At 40.0% G+C, this 20,173-nt stretch overlaps 1 protein-coding gene across 1 annotated transcript in view; it reads left to right on the top strand.

The window, feature by feature from the left end:
* The first annotated feature begins 740 nt into the window (after nt 1-740).
* Nucleotides 741-20,173, top strand: part of LOC122180034 (transmembrane protease serine 11E-like) — a 36,932-nt gene continuing 17,499 nt past the window's right edge. The window contains 1 exon segment of the mRNA XM_042871427.1: nt 741-811. The gene's annotated coding sequence lies outside the window, so the exon portion shown is untranslated.

Here is a 20,173-nt window from a genome sequence, read left to right as displayed (position 1 = left end):
TTCCAAAAATTTATTTAATTAGTAAGCTAATGATAAAAGATTGTGGGGGGGGAAGGGGGGTTGACAGCATGGTACTGGATTTATAAAGAGTAGAGAAATTAAGAGTTCTTGAAAGCCAAGAAGTTGTTTTCCTATCTCCCAAGATATCTGGCTGCTTTTCCCAATCATTGTTGATATTTGTGTGTTTGTTGCTTGTTCTGTGTGTTTTCTTCACCTCCTCTTCCATTCTCTTCTTTCCCTTTTACATCTGCCCTCTGATAATGAAATTTTCAGGCCAGTCGTGGTGAAAGTGATTCTTGCACTGGATTTTAAAGGAGGGTTAACTTCTCTCTAAATAAATTCACCCAACAAATGCTTTTGGAAGTGCTTCGTTGCAAGACAGTACCGCTAGAGAATTGAATAATTAGTTTCCATGACATGCAAGTCATAGGTGTAAGCTAATTGTGTTGGTAATTCTCCTCTGTGTTTTTGTTCTGTTGTTGATATTTGAAAAATCTCCATTTCATTGCCTTTGCTGCAGTTTTCCCTTGTTTGAGCACTTCCACTTGAAATATCAGACCTTGCATATAGCTGAGGACATTCAATGTTTTTCGGATGTGGAGAGACCCTTTCTTTTTATCTCTCCATTCCTTTTGTTCTGCTGTGCTGTCCTCGGTACTTATGGAGTCTTTTCTGACCTGATACAAATCGCTGATCTGAAAGAAAACTATGTTTTTCAGGATGACTTTTCAAGGAGCCGAATAGACACGAAGAGGACTGTCCTGTTTCAGCAGCGCTGAGTGTATCCTGCACCGAGTCCAGCTGTTACCTGGTATGTCTTTGCAAACTTTTAGGTCGATCTCCTACTGAGTCAGGAGGTGGCAGCATGTCATGTTTGGTGCGCACTTTGATACAAGACCATTCTGAATTGCTTTGTGGCTGGAATGTGATCCATAGTGATTATGCTCAGAGGAAAGAAAATCCAGGGCTCGCTCTAGATCACTAGTATGCAAGTGTTTCTCGACCTAGCTAGACCTGGAGATAGCAGGGTTTGTTGTGGGTGGTATTTGTAAGTGGTAAGTTAACGCTTCTTTTGCTGTTTCCCCAAGGAGAAGGAGAAAGATGTAAGACTGCATTTAAGGTCATCCCTGAGATGTCATAATCACATCTGAGAAATACATTTGCATTGGCCTGAGTTCAGCAGGGTATTTACGGAACTATTAGAGCTCTTGAACAAGTATTATGGAAGCCATGAGTTCCTAATGAGATACTTGAAATTAAACATGTCCTTTTGCTCCTTGCTGAATCATGTTACAGTTAGCTTTTTTTACTGCCTATAAGCTCTGTAGTAGGAGCCCAGTGTGTATGTACTGTGCTGCACCAAAGAGGTGAGGAGTGTTTTTTGGTACTCCCTTCTTGCTCCCCTCAGTCTGCCATGGTTTATAATTGCTGAGAAATACAGAAGTACAGCTCTCTTCTCAATTGTTAACTTACTGTAAGAGTATGAACAATTATTTTGTGTGTTACAAACTGTCTAGCCCATTTAGACAAAGGATTAAAGAACAGGCTTGACAAGTCCAGATGTCTTCATGGTACTGTGATAACCCTATCATTAGTTAGATAGCCCTACCTTAACTTAGACTGAAATAGATAAATGGCATCCTTGTGGTAACCAAGGAATTTTTTTTGGTCGCAAAAATAGTATCCAAGTGCTCTACAAAAGTATTCACACCCATTGGCAGCAGTACAATTCAAAATTGTACATGACAGATATCTTTCAATAACATATAATGGGGAGAAGATATGTCAAGCTTAATTGCCTTGTGCCAGTTTATTTTCCACTCTTCTGCCCTGTCTAAGGAAAAAAAAAAATAGAGTTCTCCTTTCTGGACAGAGTTTCAGACTAGATTTTAAAGGAAGATAGCACTGTGTGCTGATTAGGTGCAAGACTAAGTGTCACCTTCTCCAGAAAGCTGAGCGCTTGCTGTTGGAGCTGAATGCAGTGAGGGCTTCTGCATGCTGATGTTTCTGGCTCTGAAGAGCTGTTCAGGGTTGGAAGTCTGATTTAAAGCTTCATATATTCATTGTGATAAAGTTGCTGAGAAGTCACATTTAGAAAATGAAGTTTGTGTGTGGCAAGGTTGTAGAGATTTTTCTATTAAGTAGGTCTCTGGCAAGCCTAATCAAAATGAAACCCAGTTTCCCATCTGTTTAGTGGAACTTCAGGTGTTGAACAAGGTGTGTGCATAAAGGTCTTCCTTCTCAACAGGGGCAGTAGCCTCTTTTCTTCCATGTCACCTCCTCTTCTGCCCTGGACTGCAAGAGACAATATCTGAGAGAAATTGAAGGGCAGGAAGTAAGAAGTTTTTGTGCATATATTTGGGCATAGAAGTTATAATGCATTCATTTTTTGACCACCAGAACATGAGCCCCAGCAGAATGGAACGAAGTGCTGTGCTGTTGGTGAAAGAAGGGCACTACTTAAAAAGCTGATAGACAGCAGTTACATAAACTTTTAGTATCTCATTCTGTGCATGTGGGTAACAGAAGTTAGTTGAGTTGAGATTTGAGACATTCTACAGTGGCAGGAAATTCCTTTGTTACCAATATTGTTCCTCCATACCTCTGCAGTCTCTGTGGTCCGGCTCTGGTGAGAATGTGTCAGTTCAAATTATTAAAGCTGTTCTGATTTACACTGTCTTACTGTATTTGTTTGTGAATGGCTGTAGTGTGCGTCATCAGTAAATTAACTGGTAATGGCCATTTGTGGTGGGTTCTGTGATGGATATAGTTTTTCCCATGATTTGTTCCAATGAAAACCACAATGCCCTGTTCTTAACCTTTCCTTCCAGCACAAGAGGAGTTGTTAAGGCTATGATGCCATGTATTCTCATTGCAGTGCAGGTTTTAGCTCGTCTCTTGCTTTTGTATTCCTTGTCTTCCAGGTGAATCACTGCTGTTATCTCATGTCACACCCTCTTTTTAAACCACAGTACTTTTCAGTTTTGAGGGCCAATTAAATATTGATGTTTAATTGGAAAACTTGCTCTGTGTCCTCTTTCAACTGATGTATCTTTTTCTTCTGTGCAAGTTTGCTTATCAAGCTCTTACCAGTGTAATCTTCAATGGATACTTAATATCTTGAGTTAGCAGTGAAGCTATGGGGTTTTGTAGATGAATAGTAGAGCTGTACACACCAGGGCTGAAAGGATGGGTCATCTGATTAGTTCCCCACCACAGGTGTGATCAGCTATATTTGACTACTCCTGATTGTTTATTTATAGAAGCTGTAGAATATCAGCAATTGAAACTTGGAAGAACAGGCTGGACTATTCTAAGTGCTTAAATAACATGATGGTGCGTATTTCATTGCCTTCAAGTTTTAGAATGTTTAGAGTTGATATTTAGTGTTTTACCTTGCAATATCTGTTAAAGAAATAAAGCTGAACTTACCAGACAGTCATTCCACTTCAGTAGATGAAGTGGTAGAATGATGGTAGGAAAATGTTGATCTCTGGGTTTGATACCAGAATTGAAGTATTTGGCAGATTTGTGTTTGAAATGTTGATGGAAACTCACTTCACATAGTGTTGGCAGAGGTGAAACTAAGAAATTGTTTATCATTCTTGGGAAACTGTCCATGAATTGGTATTAAGAAGGTCTCTCTTATTTGAGACAACACATCAACCTGTAGATGTATTCCTCTAGAATATTAAAACTAGTATTTTAAATAACGTGTTGAACCAGAGTACCATGGTCATCATCTTCTCTCCTTATGTGGTGTGCAACTGAGAGAGTCTGAACTGGACAGTGTGAGCTACCACTTAGTGGCTGAGTCCTGATGATGGAAATCATGGTGGGCAGTTGTGTGGCAAGGCTTCCTATGGGAAGACTTGCTGAAAAGCACTGATTTTCAGGGTGGGGGCACACCTCCCAGGGGGAAGAGCCTAATGGGACTACTTGGGCCCTAACAAGGCTCATACCAGAGAATGAGGTATTGTGGAGGTGGAACTGAAGTGCAGTAGGAAAGATATGAAATTGACGCAATGGAGATTCATTCCAAGAAAGTTCCAAAAATCTTTTCAGTAGCTTTCTCAGAGCACCCACCAGTCAAACATCTTTTTACAGCTCTCTATTGATGCAATTAAAAAGTGCTGGTCTTTTTCTCTCAGCCTCACTTGTTGGAGTAAGCTGGTTTGACAACTCATTCCAGTTGTACTGTGAACTGTAATATGTCCCATTTGCTCTTCCGTTGCCACCTTGGCTTTGCAAGGCACTGACAAGCTCTGCAGCAAAGTAAATCAGTGAAATACAGCTCACCTTCTCTGACCTGGGTGTAGAAATTCTTGAATGCTGAGGTGTTTGGTTTTTTTTTTTCAGGCACAGCTTGCTAGGCAATTATTTAGATGAGTCATACGTAGGTCTAATGTAATCTATAATGTATTCTTTGAATTTGTTAGCACCGTTGGGACGCAAGCTCCATTAGTCTACTTGTTTCTGACAGGATTTAATGTTTCTTGTTTTAGAATATTTCTGTAGGTCTTGGGTACCTCAGTATGTGCTATGGGACCTGCATGAGTTTGGGTTTTTTTTGTGGCACTTCGAGTTTTGGCTTCTTTCTTCAGGAGTACTTTGCATTTTTCTAGAAACAATTAATACAATTCTGAGGATCTTCTGTTCTTAATGTCATAAAGTCTGAACAGATGCAAAGATTTGTAAGCTTGCTGCACTGGGTTTATTTGCTTTATACTTGTCCTGGTAGCTTAGGAAGCTTTCAGCTATCTGGATTTAGATGTAGTGGTAGAGCTAAGTGCTTTTTATGTTTTGTTTGAAATCCCTATTATAAGAAATTTTCAATTCACTGTAGTTATTCCTATACCATAAATACTCTTAAACTTATTTCTAAATTGACCTGTATGATCACCAGTACCTTGCTTTGTCAGAGGTAACATTTGTCTTGTGGGGGGAGATGAATCTGTCCAGCAGCTAAGCTCACACCGGGTGCTTGCTTGCTCCATCCACAGTGGGATGAGTGAGAGGATCGGAAGAGAAATGAGCAAAACTTGTGGGTCGTGATGAAACTCTCCCTGCAGCAGCGGAAGAGAATAACTGAGAGAGCAAAAGCAAGAAAAACTCATGGATTGAGATGGTATAAATGAAGGAAAGGAGAAAATGAGGGCAAACAATACAAAGGCTATCACTTTACTACCTTCTACAAGTAGGGGGATTCCTGGCCAGTCTCTGAGCAACAAACATTTCAATAAAGCCATAGCCTTTTATATAGAGCATATTGCGTGGCATGCAGTGTCCCTTTCATCGGTTTGGGTCTGCTCTCCTGGCTGTGATTCCTCCCAGCCTTTTGCCCACCCTTAGCCTACCTGCTGTTTTAGGGAGTGGAAGAGCAGAGTGAGACACAGAAGGCCTTGATGCTGTTCAAGTGCAGCTCAGCAATACCTAAAACATTGGTGTTATATCAATACTGTTGATATTGATGGGGTACTGTTTTGATAGCATAGCCAAAACATGGTGCTGTATGAAGAAAATAAATCTCATCCCAACCAAGCCAAGTACTCTTCTACGGTAATAGTACACCAATGAGTTAAATTGTTTTAATTGCCTCATTTTATTTTATAGCCTACTAACTGCTGTTTTTGAGGTTCTCTTTAAACTTGCATCGTGTAACAACACGTTAGTTCTAGGTTCTTCCTCTGAGTACTGAAGTTGATATATTAATTATGTGTATTTGATAATTATGGCCTCCTTGAATATTAAAGCTTCTTTGTATGTGGGTATATTAGATAAAATCTTGGCAGTGTATCTTAACAAAAACTGCAAAAATCAACTGGGAGAGAAAGGTATTTGCTTGAGAATGTTAGATTACTTCAATATTTAGGCTTCTTTACTTAAATGGTTTTTTTTTGTCAAGCTCTTCTTAAAGGCAAAAGCATCGCAAAAGAATTCATAAGTGCTCAAGCTGCTCAGTTCAACTTCTGTCAGTTCCACTTGTTATGCTTCTAATGGTTGTATTTTTGAGATGTGCCCACAACAAGTTGTGTTCAGCTTAAGTAGCTGTATCATGGTCTTGAGTCTTACGAAGAGTGTGACATTGAGGTGGCCAGAAACGATCAGGGTTGCTTGCTGATCGGTGTTGTCACCTCATCTTGGAAGGCTGGGTGATGGCTGTCCCTCCCCAAGAGGTATTCCTAGCTTTTGGTGACTCCTTGGTTTTCAGCTGTCCTTTTGTGAGAATAAGGCCCATGCTCTCTCTATGTCTGAGTCACCTAGCATTGCTAATGGATTGTTTGTAAAAATTAGTGATTTCAGTTCCTCCATTACCAAGCAGATAATATCACAACTAGCTACATTAATTTGAGCAGTTAATTAAAGACTCCCAACTGGATGGCACTGAATTGTACATGTAAGGGTTGGATGCTATTGAGGTAACCTAGGAAACATTGAGTTTGGTTTCCCTAAAAGAGAGGGAAACAGTAGAAGATCATGAAACCTAATGCTTGGATCATACTCTCTACTTCCCTTACAAGTAGCAAAAGATTCCAGAGTCCTGAGAGCATGCCAGTGGAGAACAGAGGCTATGGAGTTGGGCAGCAGATGGCCAGACTGCTGATGACAGAAAGAACAATGGAAAGTGTAACTTCCTTAGGAGGAGATTATAAAGGATTGCTGTAATCCAGAACCCCATTAGAATGACCTTAAAACCTGGAAGAGAGGTGATCTCACTTAGAAGAGACCAGTCAATAAATATGTTGTATTGATACATTGCTTTGCACAGACTTTTTTTTTTTCCTGATGAAAAAGTGAATTTAGATTTCATTAGAAACTGTCTTTGTTGTTGTTTAAAAGCCTGATCAGTTTCTGGAGAGCTCAGGATGCCTAGACAGATGTAGTTAGGGAAGCCATCTCTGCAAGTGGAGCCTGTCACTGATAGCAGCAGACAGCACACAAGCATGGTGCTTGGCTTCCTCAGTTAGCCTGGGGTGCTGGCTAGACACTGGCTTCTTCAGAATCTGCTGGCAAGGAATGGTGTACTGTGATGGTCTTCTCTCCTGCTATTGTATGGGAGAGTCTGACTTGGTTTTCGTCCTAATTATAAGCTAGGTGTTACTGGTAGATTAACAGGTTAAGGACTTTTTCTTGGATCAGAGGCTTTAGCAGCTGGTAAGGAATACCTCACCTACCATCCCTGTCTTAGGTCATGCTCTGTGTGTAGTCAGATAGCACTGCTTACAGGCAGTCGAGGTTGGCATTTTTTTGCTGCTTTTGCATAATATCATCTGTGCACAATGAGACTCAGGCTCATTGAGTGTGTATTTTCATTTAGATGGCTTTTGGTTTGGGCTGTTGGACATGCTGTTGATGAACTCACGAGTGAGTATTCCCTGGTATCTAGAAGAGTTGAGTTCAAACTCCAGCCTTTTTGGAAGGATGTAAATGTCATCTCCCTTTCATTAATGTTTTGTGGTAGGCTCAACCTATTAAAGATACAGAAAAAGCATGGTTGCCTAAGTCTCCTGCCCATAAAAAACTATTCTGTGATTTTATTTTTTCCACCATGCCATGCAGGATATTGTGGTGCATAGCAATAAACAGATCTGCTACCTTGCTTCTAGTTCTAAACTGAAAGGGAAATACTAGAAATGCATGCTATTCAGTGATCAAGTCACTTCTGAAGTAGTGCTGTGGGAGAAACTATAAGGATATACTTGTTGCTTGTTTTTTCACTTCTCTGTAACTCATAATGGTCATTTGAGTGCAAGCTGGGCAGAACAGAACGGTTGTATGATCCAAATTTGTCTTGCATGGTAGCTTGTCTTTCAGTGACCTAATTCTGTTGTGTAGGGGTCTGTGTCGTTCCTTGGGAGATTCTTTTTCATGTTTTACTTGCTGATCCATTTGAAACATCTTGAATGAGAGTTTCTGCAGTGTCACTGCAGCCTGAAGCAAATTCTCTCCTGTTAGCTCAGGATGTCAGCCCAGAACTATCCTGTTATTTAAAGCTGGATAGTCAACTGCCTTATTTCTTCAACACTAAAAAGTTGTTTGTTGTCTTCATATCCTATGGGGTGGTAGAAACTGTATAGTACAGTAAAGTCCGCTGTAAACTCATTACTTCCGAATTCAATAAAATTAGCATGGGCATAATTCTATACCTTTTGAAATGCTGGAACTTAAACCACTTTGTAATTATTTATTATCTGTATCATTCATGGATAAAAAGGAGAGGTTTTTTTTTTTTGTATTTTAAATAAAAGCATTTTACAATTTTGTGTTGTAAATGTCTACATTCAGTTGCTTGCTATCTGGATCTTTGTGACTGATTTTCTTGCATGCTCTTTTATCTAAAAAGGAATATGTGTGAAGTAAGTTTGTCTGAGCAGTTCTGTCATTTAAAGCTAGAGAGAGTGCTTCTGTCACACTGCAGCTCTGTAATTGCCCTCTAGAAAAGATTAAAGTACATAAACAGGAAATTTGGTTTTGCTTTTTCAACACAGCTAGTAAGTGTTACAGTGAGTTTTTTGTATTGCCTCTGTTCTTTTTGGGGCACAAATTGAAAATCCAAATGATGGGAATAATCCTTTAGTCATTACTGGCTCTTCTGAATGATGCTAGGAGTAGGATTTTTGACCACATTTAAAATTAGCACTTTTCTCAAGCTGACCATATTCTGACTGATGTCCGATGGGAATCCCAGCCCTACTCTGGACATAGCTAGTATGTAGCTGCATGTGCTGCCATTGGCTAAACCAGCCTCATCAGTGGTCTTGGGGAAAGCCAGAAGCCATAGATTTGTCTAGATCCAACCTAGTAGAATGAGTATGGCTTTCCTCCCAAATTCTCTGCAGTGTGATAACTGCATGTATGTCAATCCATCTTAAGAAAATCTGAGAGAAGTTGCTTCTATTTTTCTTGAGAAAGATGGAAGAGTAAGGTCCAGCTTGTTCTGTGGATGCTTGACAGATAATACGAACTGATTAAAACTATCACCCTCCATGGTCCCTGGTTTGTTTGGAGGCATGTTTGGTCACTTACTAAGTTGGTAGGTGAACTCGTGAGGTTTCCAGGCCTTCAGTTTTTTCATCTCCTTCCTCTGTGAATTTAGCCAAGAACCCTGGCAGGAATTTTGATACTTGTCCCATTCCTGCTTCTGTGTTTATTACCGTGTCTAATCGTCTCTGTTTGATTTACTGGCTATATGCTAGAAGTAGCTGAAGTTTTAATCTGGCAATTTTTCCTCCTAGCTGCCTTCTCAAGCTTCAGTCTTCAGGAGAGGAAGCTTGTATTCTCTCCTCCCTGTTGATCCCCTTCTCTTTGTGTGTGAATATTGTCTGACAGTAATGAATGTTTCAGAGTATGAAACCTCCTCCAAGCTGGCATGAAAAACTTCCTTAAGTTTTTGTTCTGATTGTATTTCCCGTTAATACTTCAGTAGACTTATTTGTAGATCCAGTTGGCTTTCTGTTCTGACATGCTGGTAGAAGGTGCATTATTTGTTTTGTCTTGATTATGTATTTTATTTCTTTGGCACTTTACCTGAGCCTTTGTTTTTTCCATTTGATAGACCAGAGTTTGTTCTCTATCATCTGTACATGAATACATCTCTAACTTCTTGAAGGGTATTGTCTTAATAGCCTTCCTTCCCATGTTCTTTCTCCTTTATTTCTGAAGTCTGTTTTTTGTTAAGAATAAACTCATTCCAGTCCTCTAGCATGGGAACTTGAAACAAATTAGTGTTTTGTTCTAGATATTTAACTCATTTAACAGTTAAGACTGCTGGGAGATGCTAGGAATTTATCCAGTGTGCTCACTCTAATGTATCTCACAGAATCTGATGTGTGGAACACAACGTGTATGTAGCATTAAATTTGCTAAGCTGCATCCTGAAGGATCTCTGACCAGCTTAAGCTTAGTAGAGGCTGTCAGAGCTGCCTGAGAGCTGGAGGAAATAAACTGAGCTATTAAGTGCTGCAAGTATCTATTTCTCTTAGGCAGCTTGAGCTGATGTAATGTGTTTTAGGCTTGCATTTAGTTTAGACTGAAGTAACTGCTTAGAGGAAAGTTCAGCATGCCGTGAGTACGTGGTGCATCTGTACAGTCACAGTCTGATGTTTGGTAAAGTGTCCATATGGATAATTTGGGGGCTGCTTCCAACACTGTTGTTGCTGCTTTTTTTTTTTTTTTCTTTTCCAGAGGGAATCGAAGGTTGACTTGTGTTTCAAAACTGTCTGAAAGTCTCCTTGTTACAGGAGACCAGTGCTAAAGATGGTCATGGACATCCTCGGTTACTTCATAAGGGTGTGGCAGGAATTACTGGTGGTAACTCTTGTGTGAGACAAGGGTGGCTCTTGAAGGAAATAGGAAGACTGCGTGGCTGGTTAAGCACTAGAGAATTTGGACATTATCTAGTCCAACAATCAATCCATCCCCACCATGCCCACTAATTATGTCCCTCAGTGCCATATCTCCATGTTTCTTAAGCACTTTCAGGGACAGTGACTCCCCTGGGCGACATGTTCCAATGAATGTGTCACCACTCTTTAGGAAAAACTTATTCTCCAAATATCCAACCTGAACTTCCCCTGGCACAACTTGAGGCCATTACCTCTTGTTACTGACCTGGAAGAAGTGATTGACTGTTAGATTGCTCTAGTTTCCTTTCAGGAGGATGTAGAGAGTGATAAGGTCTCCCCTGAGCCTCTTCCAGACTGAACAAGCCCAGTTCCCTCAGCTGCTCACCATATGTCTTGTGCTCCAGATTCTTAAAAGCTTTGTTGACCTTCTCTGGACACACTCCAGGGCCTCAATGTCTTTCTTGTAGTGAAGAGCCCAAAACTGAGCGTGGTCCTTGAGGTGTGGCCTCACCAGTGCTGAGTGCAGGGCTATGATCATTTCTTTTGTCAGGAAACAACAGTTGAAGACAAGGGTGGGTGTCTTTGAACTTCCTGATGAACTAAATCTCCAAGCTTTGTGAAAACAAAAAGCAAAAAAAAAGAAGTTCTCTACTGTAATAAAATGCAATGACACTTCTCTTGAAGTGCTATAAATGTCTTCATTCTGCGAACAAATGTTTTCCATGTTATTGGCAATTGTTACAGTTGGAGACCCCACCTGGAAGCCCCCAGCACAGGAAGGACATGGAGTTGTTGGAGCAAGTCTGGAGGAGGGCCTCGAAGATGATCAGAAGGCTGGAGCATCTCCCTTTTGAGGACAGGCTGAGGGATCTGTGTGTGACTCCACAGGTGGTGAAGTCACCGACCCTGGGGGTGTTCAAGGAAAGGCTGGATGTTGTGTTGAGGGACATGGTTTAGTGGGAGCTATTGGTAATAGGTGAATGGTTGGACTGGATGATCTTTTAGGTCTTTTCCAACCTTGGTGATTCTAAGATTCTATGATCTGGGGCTCTTCAGCCTGGAGAAGAGAAGGCTCAAAGAAAACATTCTAGGACTTGAAGGGGCCTACAAGAAAGTTGGGGAAGGACTTGTATAAGGTTATGTAGTGACAAGACAAATTGTTTTAAACTAGAAGAGTGTAGATTTTTGTCAGGCTTTGGTAGTTTGTGTGGGAGAATTCTACCTGTTGGTTTTTATCTCAAATCTTGTGGCTAGTGACAGATGGCCTCTTGCTGTTACAACAGCTGCTCCACCTCTTTCCAGCATCAATTATGAGAAGTTACATACAATTTAGGAAAACTAGTCCTGGGGCTATTGGTGAGGATGACCATTAAGATAAAGGCGCTGGAGGGGAGCAGGGGTAGGAAAATGTGCATGGTTAACATGTTTCCTAGGTTACTTTCTGATTTTTGTGTACTTTTTTTTTTCCAACAGAAAGAAAGGGGATGAGAGTGAAATACTGATAATGCTACAAAGGTGCCACACCCCGGTGCTACAGCAAGAATTATTGAGTGTGCTGGGAAAAGAGATCACCTTTGGATCCTTTTTGCTCAATACAGTACAGTTCAACTGAGTCATGTTGAGCTGTGATGGGATAGAAGCAGGCATGCAGTCAAAGCAAGAATTATATTTGCTTAACATGTGATTACAAATCAACTGGAAGTAAGCTCAAATTATTCTGCAGTTGGCTAGCTAATACAGTGTAGTACATAACTGGTAGCTCACTAATGTGTGTTGACTACTTGCCATCCTTTCTTCCTAGCCTGTTTCTTTTAGGATTGCCTTGTGACACTTGTCAGTGTATGGGGTAAAGATAAGCAGCCTTTGAAAGATTAGCTGGCATGTTCAAACGTAGGACTTTCAAAGTTACTTGATACAGGGCTGGTTTGGCTGTTTCTTTCAAAGACCACTGGAATTGTTCATGCAGATAAATAGAAATGTGTACTTAAATGCTAGGTAAAAGCTTTTGAGTATACTTCTGATAATTTTACCATGATCATGTCAGTATTTTAAGAGTGGCTAACGAAGGGTTTTTGCCTCCCTTCCTGGCTAGAGATGTTGGAAATTCCATTTTGCCTTTTCAAGAACATTAGGATTTGCACTTATCTTGCTGGTGTCAGATATGATTTGAGCTAAGACATCTTTGAAGCCATACTTGTAATTGGTGGCTAATTTTATTTCAAGACTTTTTTTTTCCTCTCTAAGCCACATCTTGCTGATTCCTGTAAAAATGTTGTGGATGGCTGAAAATCTTTAACATATTCTTAAATTCCAATGCAAAGGCTTAGGGTTGCCAAACCTTTCCCAAGGGTTTGTCCTGGGAAAGTTTTTGAACATATGGACTAAAACACTGACTACAATGAATGAGGTCTGGTGCATGCCAAGCCAAATCCTTGTAAGAGGCAGTCAAGGTTGTTGCAAAGTGTTTCTGTGGACTGTGTCAGTTTGCATGTCCTATGGACTTCTTGCATAAAAAATCGTGTAGATTTCTAGACTCTTGTACTCTGCAAGGGCTAACACCTGTTAGATGAATTTTGGATTGAATACTTTAAAGCTTTGACCGTCATTTAGTTTTTCTAAGAATCATCCAACGTGGAGGGAGAAATTTTTCATTTGTTAGCAAGTCGCAAATGCATATGGCTTGAACCTGTCCTGTAAAACTTGTTCTTACAACTTACCTCTTCTATAATGTGTTCAAAAATACTTTTGAAGGAATTGAGTACTGACCCTGGTAAATCCCTTGCATTGAGACTGTAGCGCTGTGTCTAAAATGTTCCTGTTGATCAGTTGACTGTGAGGTGGGGTGTGAGCCTGTGTTGCAGCCAAACTGACTTGTTCTGTGTGCCATCCTTCAGGGAAGCCAGCTGTCTGGAGAGAGGCACCCTATTAACAGAAGGTTAAAAAAAGCTGTCCTTTGTGTCTGCTTTTGTCTCTGAGATCATACTGGTTAGACTATCGAAGCTCAGAGACTATACTCTGGCCCAGAAATTAAAACTGCAGCATGAGTTGAGATGAGCTTGTGTAATGTGACTTTTTTTTGCCCTGTGTCTTCAAGCTACTAGCCATGTGCTGGAAGTTTGTATATATAATTAGAAGCTGACTGCCTAAAGATGAGCTCTCATCCATGTGAATCAGTAAGAAACTCTCTTCTTTCTAATACCCTCATACCAGTGAGTTTTTTTCCTGGCCATGGAAGACTTGCATCTTTCTGAATTCCGCAAGTAAGTAATACCACACAAAAGAGGACTTAACGGTTACAGAAATAGGGGTTGTAGAGGGATTTTTGGAGATCATCTAGTTCAGCCCCTTGGCTACAGCAGGTACCCTGCAGTAGGTTGCACAAGGAAGTGTCCCAGTGGGTTTTGAATATCTCTAGAGAAGAAAACTTCACAACCTCTCTACTCCAGCAGGGTAGCCTGTTCCAATGCTCTGCAACCCTCAAAGCTATGATTTTTTTTTTTTTTTTTTTTATCACATTCAGATGGAATTTCTCGTGTTCCCATTTATGCCTGATCTCCTTGTCCTGTCAGTGGGCACCACTGAAAAGAGCCTGGCCCCAACCATCTGCCTTTTAGGTATTTATAGGCCTTGATAAGATTTCCCCCATCCTTCTCCAAGCTGAACAGCCGCAGGTCTCTCAGCTTGTCTTTATTTATAAGAGTCATGCTCCAGGCCCCAGTCCTCTCTGTGGCCCTCCACTAACCTCTTTCTAGAAGTCCCCTATATTTCTTGAACTGGAAAGCCCAACAATGAACATGGTACTGAAGATGTGGTCTCACCAGGGCAGAGTAGAGAAGACTAATTACTTCCCTTGACCTGCTGGCCACCCTTTTTTTTTTTTTTTTTTTCCCTCAATGCATCCCAGTACCTCATTGGCCTTCTTATGGCTGTTCCACTGCGTAGCTTAGACTTTTACAACACTGCAGGAGCTGCTAATTTTTGTCAAGCCTTGTAGCAGGAAAGCAGTTAAGGATTTTGATTCTCTTATCTGCATATGCTTTTAAAGTGGACTTCAATCTGTCCTGCCTTTTTTGTTGTTAATCTTCATCCTTCTTCTCATAAGAATAGCTTTCCGTTGCTTTAATTCTCTTGGCAGCCCTCTTTCTGATCTGGGTGTAATTCTGTAGTTCATCTGTGGCAGTAGAATTTTGTGTTCCAGGTGAGTCCATTGCTGTGCATTATGTACCACTTTGACTTTCAGAAGATCATTTGTAGTATTTACTAGGTTTGCACTTTCCATTGTTTTTTTTTTTATGGTTGAATCACAGTTCTGGCTTCAAGCCATTTCTGAATTGTCTGTGAGATGGTTAAGCATTTCTCATTTTCCAGTGAATGAGCATTTGTTATGAGTTCTTGTTGAACCAACAAGTATTTGATCTTACACTTCATTACATTGAAAACTATTGTATTTATTTGATTTTTTTTTTTTTAACAATTTGAATTTTGATTTATTTTTTTTCAGTGTCCATGTTCTGTGCATACTGGTTTTGCTTACTGACCCATGAGAGAATGTAGATTAATGACTGCAGCAGCAGACCCTGCAGCAGGCCTTTAACTGTTCTCTGGGTCTAGCTCTTCTCCCTTGGAGTGAGCAAGTGAGAGGTGATTTATGCCCACTTGGCTCAGAGCAGATGCCCCTGCATCCCTTGCAAATATCTGAGTACTGTTTCACTGAGGCCCCGAAACTTTCCTAGACACACTCAAATGATCTTGCTGACTTATCTTTGCTTAAATGTGATACAAGAGTTGGTTTATCACTGCCAAGCTTCTCCTCTTGTAGTGCACTGACCAGAGTCATTAGGCTCATGCCACGTGGCAGTATCTGTGCTTAGTAGATCTGATTCAGAGAGATTGAGACTCTTTCCACCCAAGTCTTTTCTCCACAAATGAGGGAGGTACCCAAACCGTTTGTAGTTATGCAGACAGCCTGAGAAACTCAGCTGTCACCAGCAGTGTTTGATCCTGTCTCCCCACCCAAATGCGGTGTAAGCCTGGTTCCCTAAGCCAGCCTTTTTATGTTTTTAGCAACCCAAATCAGAGTCTGGCCTACCCAGTTGTAGCAAGCAGGAAGGGTGGAACATCCGGAGATCACTTGCCTGCTCAGCACAAAGAGATTTTCCATGCATTTACTGCAGCTCTGTTAAGCTAAGCATTCCACGTTTGTGTTTTATTTGTGTAAATATGTGAAAGTACTGGCACCAGAGTGTTACTGATCTTTCTATTTTATAAGAACTTCTTAAAATGCTGTTATGGCTAATAAAAATTCTGAAGCACAGTGACTCAAAGTTTGCATTAAAAACTGCTTTTTATAGGAAGATAGTTTGCCCTGTCATGGGGAGCAGTCTGTCTTACAGCGGTCAAAGTACCCTAAGCGTGATCTGTGCATTGCTCTGTTTCCTGCAGGGGATGAGACTCGTGCTTACCAGAAAAATCTTTCATGGTTGTTGATAGTCTTCACTGCTGGGACACGTTAGTCTTTAAGAATAAGTCCTCTCTGAATATATGAGCTGTGAGGTACCAGAGATGGAACTGAGTTGTGCATGCATTTATACGCAGTCCTGTGTTCTTACAAGTGGCAGTCTAGTGCAGCTCTCTGCAGGATGGAAAAGAGTGAGAAAATGACCCATGATCTCTTTGCTCTGTATTTCCTGAAACTGGTATCTAACTAGTGGCACTGTGACGTTCCCCTTGGTGTGGCAGGAAGGGTTCTGGATCCATGAGACTGTAGGGTCTGCTGGTCTTGTATTGCATGTCCAGCAGTTCAAGTAGTGATATACTTCTATTTGTTGCTCTGAGCCTCAAATTTACCTGGCATCCGCTGATGGACGCTAAAACTGGGTGTGGGAATGACACCAATTTCTTATATTTTTCTCCAATTTTCTGAATTTAAATGCTTGCTATTCATGGCAAGCATAATGAATAAATGTTCCAAGATCTGCTTTACCGTATTTCTAGATTCTCATCTGCTCTATTCTCTACCATCGCCTTTACTTTCCTTTTTTAGAAACCTGAGCTGTGCTTAAGGTCATGACCCTTTCTATTTCTTTCAGTCTCTTTTTTCATACAGACTCACGGCAACACATAGATACTTTGTCATGACATGCACGTTCTTGATTTCATCCTTTCCAAATAGGAATAAGTTAATTACATTTGTCTTCTAGTAGAAAAATTATGTTAAACAGAAAACAATATCTTTTTAAGTCCTTTTTTATTCACTAGAGATGAACTTAAATCCAGAAACAAATTATAGGGAGTGATTTTTTTTTTTTTTTTTTTTTTCTTAATCCCTCTGCTCTCCTTTTCTACACTTGTTACTTTGCCTTTAACAAACCTTGTGTTTTAGTCTTCCAAGCACGTGCACCACTTCACGTACCTCAGTTGCCCTCTTACAGTTATGGGCAGCAATCTTCAGCTAGTGGGCGTTAACAAAATGATGATGATTTGAATCAGCTGTAGACTGATGCCTGCATATCTGTTTCTAATTCTGCACTAATTTCTACCTGGACAACTCATTACAAGGATGCTTGTTTTTGCTTTTCTGCTGTTAAAGATTTTCCCAAGGAGAGGCCAAACACTGTAGCAATAGGCATGTATATGTCTCAGTCTTATTCAAAGAAGAAAATGGGAACAATCATGGCAAACGCGATGGGGAAAAGCTTCAACAACCCTTGTGACAATTACGATGACACATTAGTATAGCAAGATCTTGTTAATGGCTTAGTGTTTAAGACAATTCTTCAGCTTTCTGCAAGTCGGGGCAGTTCATGATAATGTGTGTTTCTCAATTAGAGAAGAGATTGACAAGGCAGAAGGAGTCTCCAACCAGAAAATTACTTCGTGATAATGCAGAGGAATTTTTTTTTAAATGCTTTAAGTGAGAGATTAAGTAAATGCAGCTTGACTCAGTCCTAGGTGAATCTATACAATTTGTTTTTAAAAGAGCAGGAAGTGAAACAAGATTTGGGTGGAAAAAAATAAGTTGAGTCATCAGTCTTAAAGAAATAAAAATTTATGTGCCCCTGTCTTTGGATCTCTCCCACATTTGCTTTTAATATTTGTGAGTTGAGTTTTGTTGGTAGCACAGCAATTTACAGGTCTAACTGAGGATTTCTCACAGCCCATTGGTTCAGTTTGCTTGTTCAGTATTCTCTGCTGTAAGCAATCTGCAGCTTGTACACAAGCTATTTAGACTGTTCACTGTTGAACAGGGCGTATCCAGTAGCTTGTGCTGGTACCACTGTAACAGAGTGGCCTAATCCTGCTGGTATTACTACTGACCAATCAAAAAAATGCTAAGAGGAGTTATATCTAATGAATACCTTTCCAAAGGTTGATACAGGATTTAGCTTTGGTCATGGCTTTCTTCTTGTCTCCTTTGTGCAAAGACTGAGATTAAAGTTGTGGGATGTTTCATCTTTTTGAAGTGATGCTAAGGATACCAGAGCACTTATGAAACAGGTGGAGTACTGAGACGCTTCTGGGAAATTCAGCTCTCTGTGAACCACGTAGGAAACTTTGGTGCTTATGGAAGGTATCTCCACACGAGGGCTGAAGCTGTGAACCTGTTCTGGGTGTCGGCTGCATATTTACTCTTTCAAGAATTTTAATCCTCAATAGCAAAATTAGGTTTAAGTAATACATCTGCTTTACTGTCATAGAGTCTCTGTTTAGAGATGTTTTAAGAAAAACTAAATAATCTAGCTTTGTGTAACGTTTCTTCCAGCTTCTGTTCCTGGAGTTACTGTAATTGAGATTTACTCTTGTTCTTGTGTTCAGAAATTGCCTTTTTTGGAGACCTGACATGAGCAAGATGATCTGGTTTGAATGGTCTGTGGCTGTGGTGAAGCTAGAGAAGGCTGTAGTGTTGGACCTTGACTTCTTGAAGAGAGAACTGGGGTCCAAACAAAAGTAGTGGAATCTTTGTAAATGCGGGTATCTTCTCACAAGTTTTCTGTCCTAATATGAATTTAGGATTGTTGTGAATGAAGTAGTCTGTGTTTTCTTGGCAGGTGATTATTACTTGATTTATTTCTTTTTTCCATACTATTTATGAATACAATAAACAGAAGAGATTCCTATGAAATGTAACTTGGCTTCACCAAAAATCATTATCATTTTCCTCTCTTTCCTCTATTTTAACTTGTTTTTCTATCTGTAGCCTTTGTAGCTCATGGCAGCTTAGGTCTTTTAACAAGCCCTTTGTAAGATACTTTGAGTCAGATCTGTCATTCACTGGCTTGCTCAGGAATTGATGTATGTTTTCAAAGCAGAACTTGGCTTCACAAAATCCATTACGGTTTTACCCCATATAACATATTAGTGGGAATACTTGTAATTTTTATTATTTAGTTGCTTGTAATAATTTAGCTCTTTTCGTGGATCTTAACTACACTGTCAAAAGTGTTTGGGTTTTTTTTGTGGATTTTTTTTTTCCAATTTTCCCCAGTCATCTGGCAGTAAAGTGGTAATGAGTGAGAGGCTGCATACCATCAGCAAGTCTAGTTTGTTCATCCTTTACCAGGTGGAATATTACCTGTTCTCAAAAGCTATCTTCTTGCTGTTAGCTTTTCACTGTGCTCTCTTCTACTGATAATTTGTTTCTAAGACAAATCATCTAGTTGTTTCTGACATGCCTCTACTACCTGGCTGTGTTTGTGCAATTTATGTGCCTACATGTATAACTCTTTAATTTTTTCACCTGTTCTGGGATATGCTTTTTTGTTCCCTGGTGTTATGTGTGCCTTATGTATGCCTTCGAGATTTCTTTTCGAAGGCTTTTTTATTTGACAAGCAGGATGTGTTTATTCTAATGTGATGTCTTGAAATAGTCTGTATGTCTCCAGAGAACATGCAGTTCTTTTTAGGTTCTTCTTTTAGGTGCATTGATTTTTCTGTATGTATATGGTTGCTGTCTTTAAAATTGAGCATGGCAGTAGCTGGTCTTCTGGCTTTGGTCTCACTGTAGAAGTGTTGACTTAAACGCTGATACTGTTCAGGTACATGGTAGAAATATTATAAAGCAACTCTTGATTCAGACCTGACTGGTACATAAAATTGCTTCCCATCTTGTGAGTTTCCTCACAGCGTGCAGAAATCTAATATTACCTGACTGCTCAGAGTAAGGATTTTAGATTTTATTTGAAAGTAACTGAAATGATTGTTCTCTGGCATTTTCCTTGTCCTCCTGCCACCACATTTCCTTTAGGCCACCTATGTATCTGTTTATGTCCTTGTTTAAGGTAAAGTATTCTGGGCCTGTGATACCACTATTTTCTCAGATAATTCTGTTAAATATGGGAAGCATTGCTTTGGCTTTCTGTCTCTGCATTCTGTTCACAATGGACATTCTTTTTTAACTTCTCTTTACTTTTTTTTGTCAACATGATGTATTCTTTACTTGAAGATGCAGTATGTACCATAGCGTTCAGAACAGTGTATCCTCTGTGCATCAAAATGCTTTCTGCTAGTCAATTTGTAATGCTTGTATGCTATTCCTGTTAGGATGTACAGTTGTTGTTTTCTTAATCATCCTTTGCTGGGCTCCGTCTACCCCCTAAGCTTCCCCAGTCCCTGATGATTCTGCACCTCTCTGTCCCAGTGCCTTACCATCCTTACTGTAAAAAAAAAAAAAAAAAAAAAAAAAAAAAAAAAAAACCTCCTTCTTTGTATCAAATCTAAATTTCCCCTCCTTTAGTTTGAAACTATTTCCCTTTGTCCTGCCATGGCAGACTCTGCCAAAGAATTTGTCTCCTTCCTACTTATAGCTTCCCTTTAGATACTAGAAGGCC

This window comes from Lagopus leucura, unplaced genomic scaffold, assembly GCF_019238085.1.
Source record: "Lagopus leucura isolate 7727_CA_CO unplaced genomic scaffold, USGS_WTPT01 Super-Scaffold_100004, whole genome shotgun sequence".
NCBI lineage: Eukaryota > Metazoa > Chordata > Aves > Galliformes > Phasianidae > Lagopus > Lagopus leucura.
Note: the sequence above shows the minus strand (reverse complement) of the source record. Positions and strands in the feature narration are given on the sequence as shown.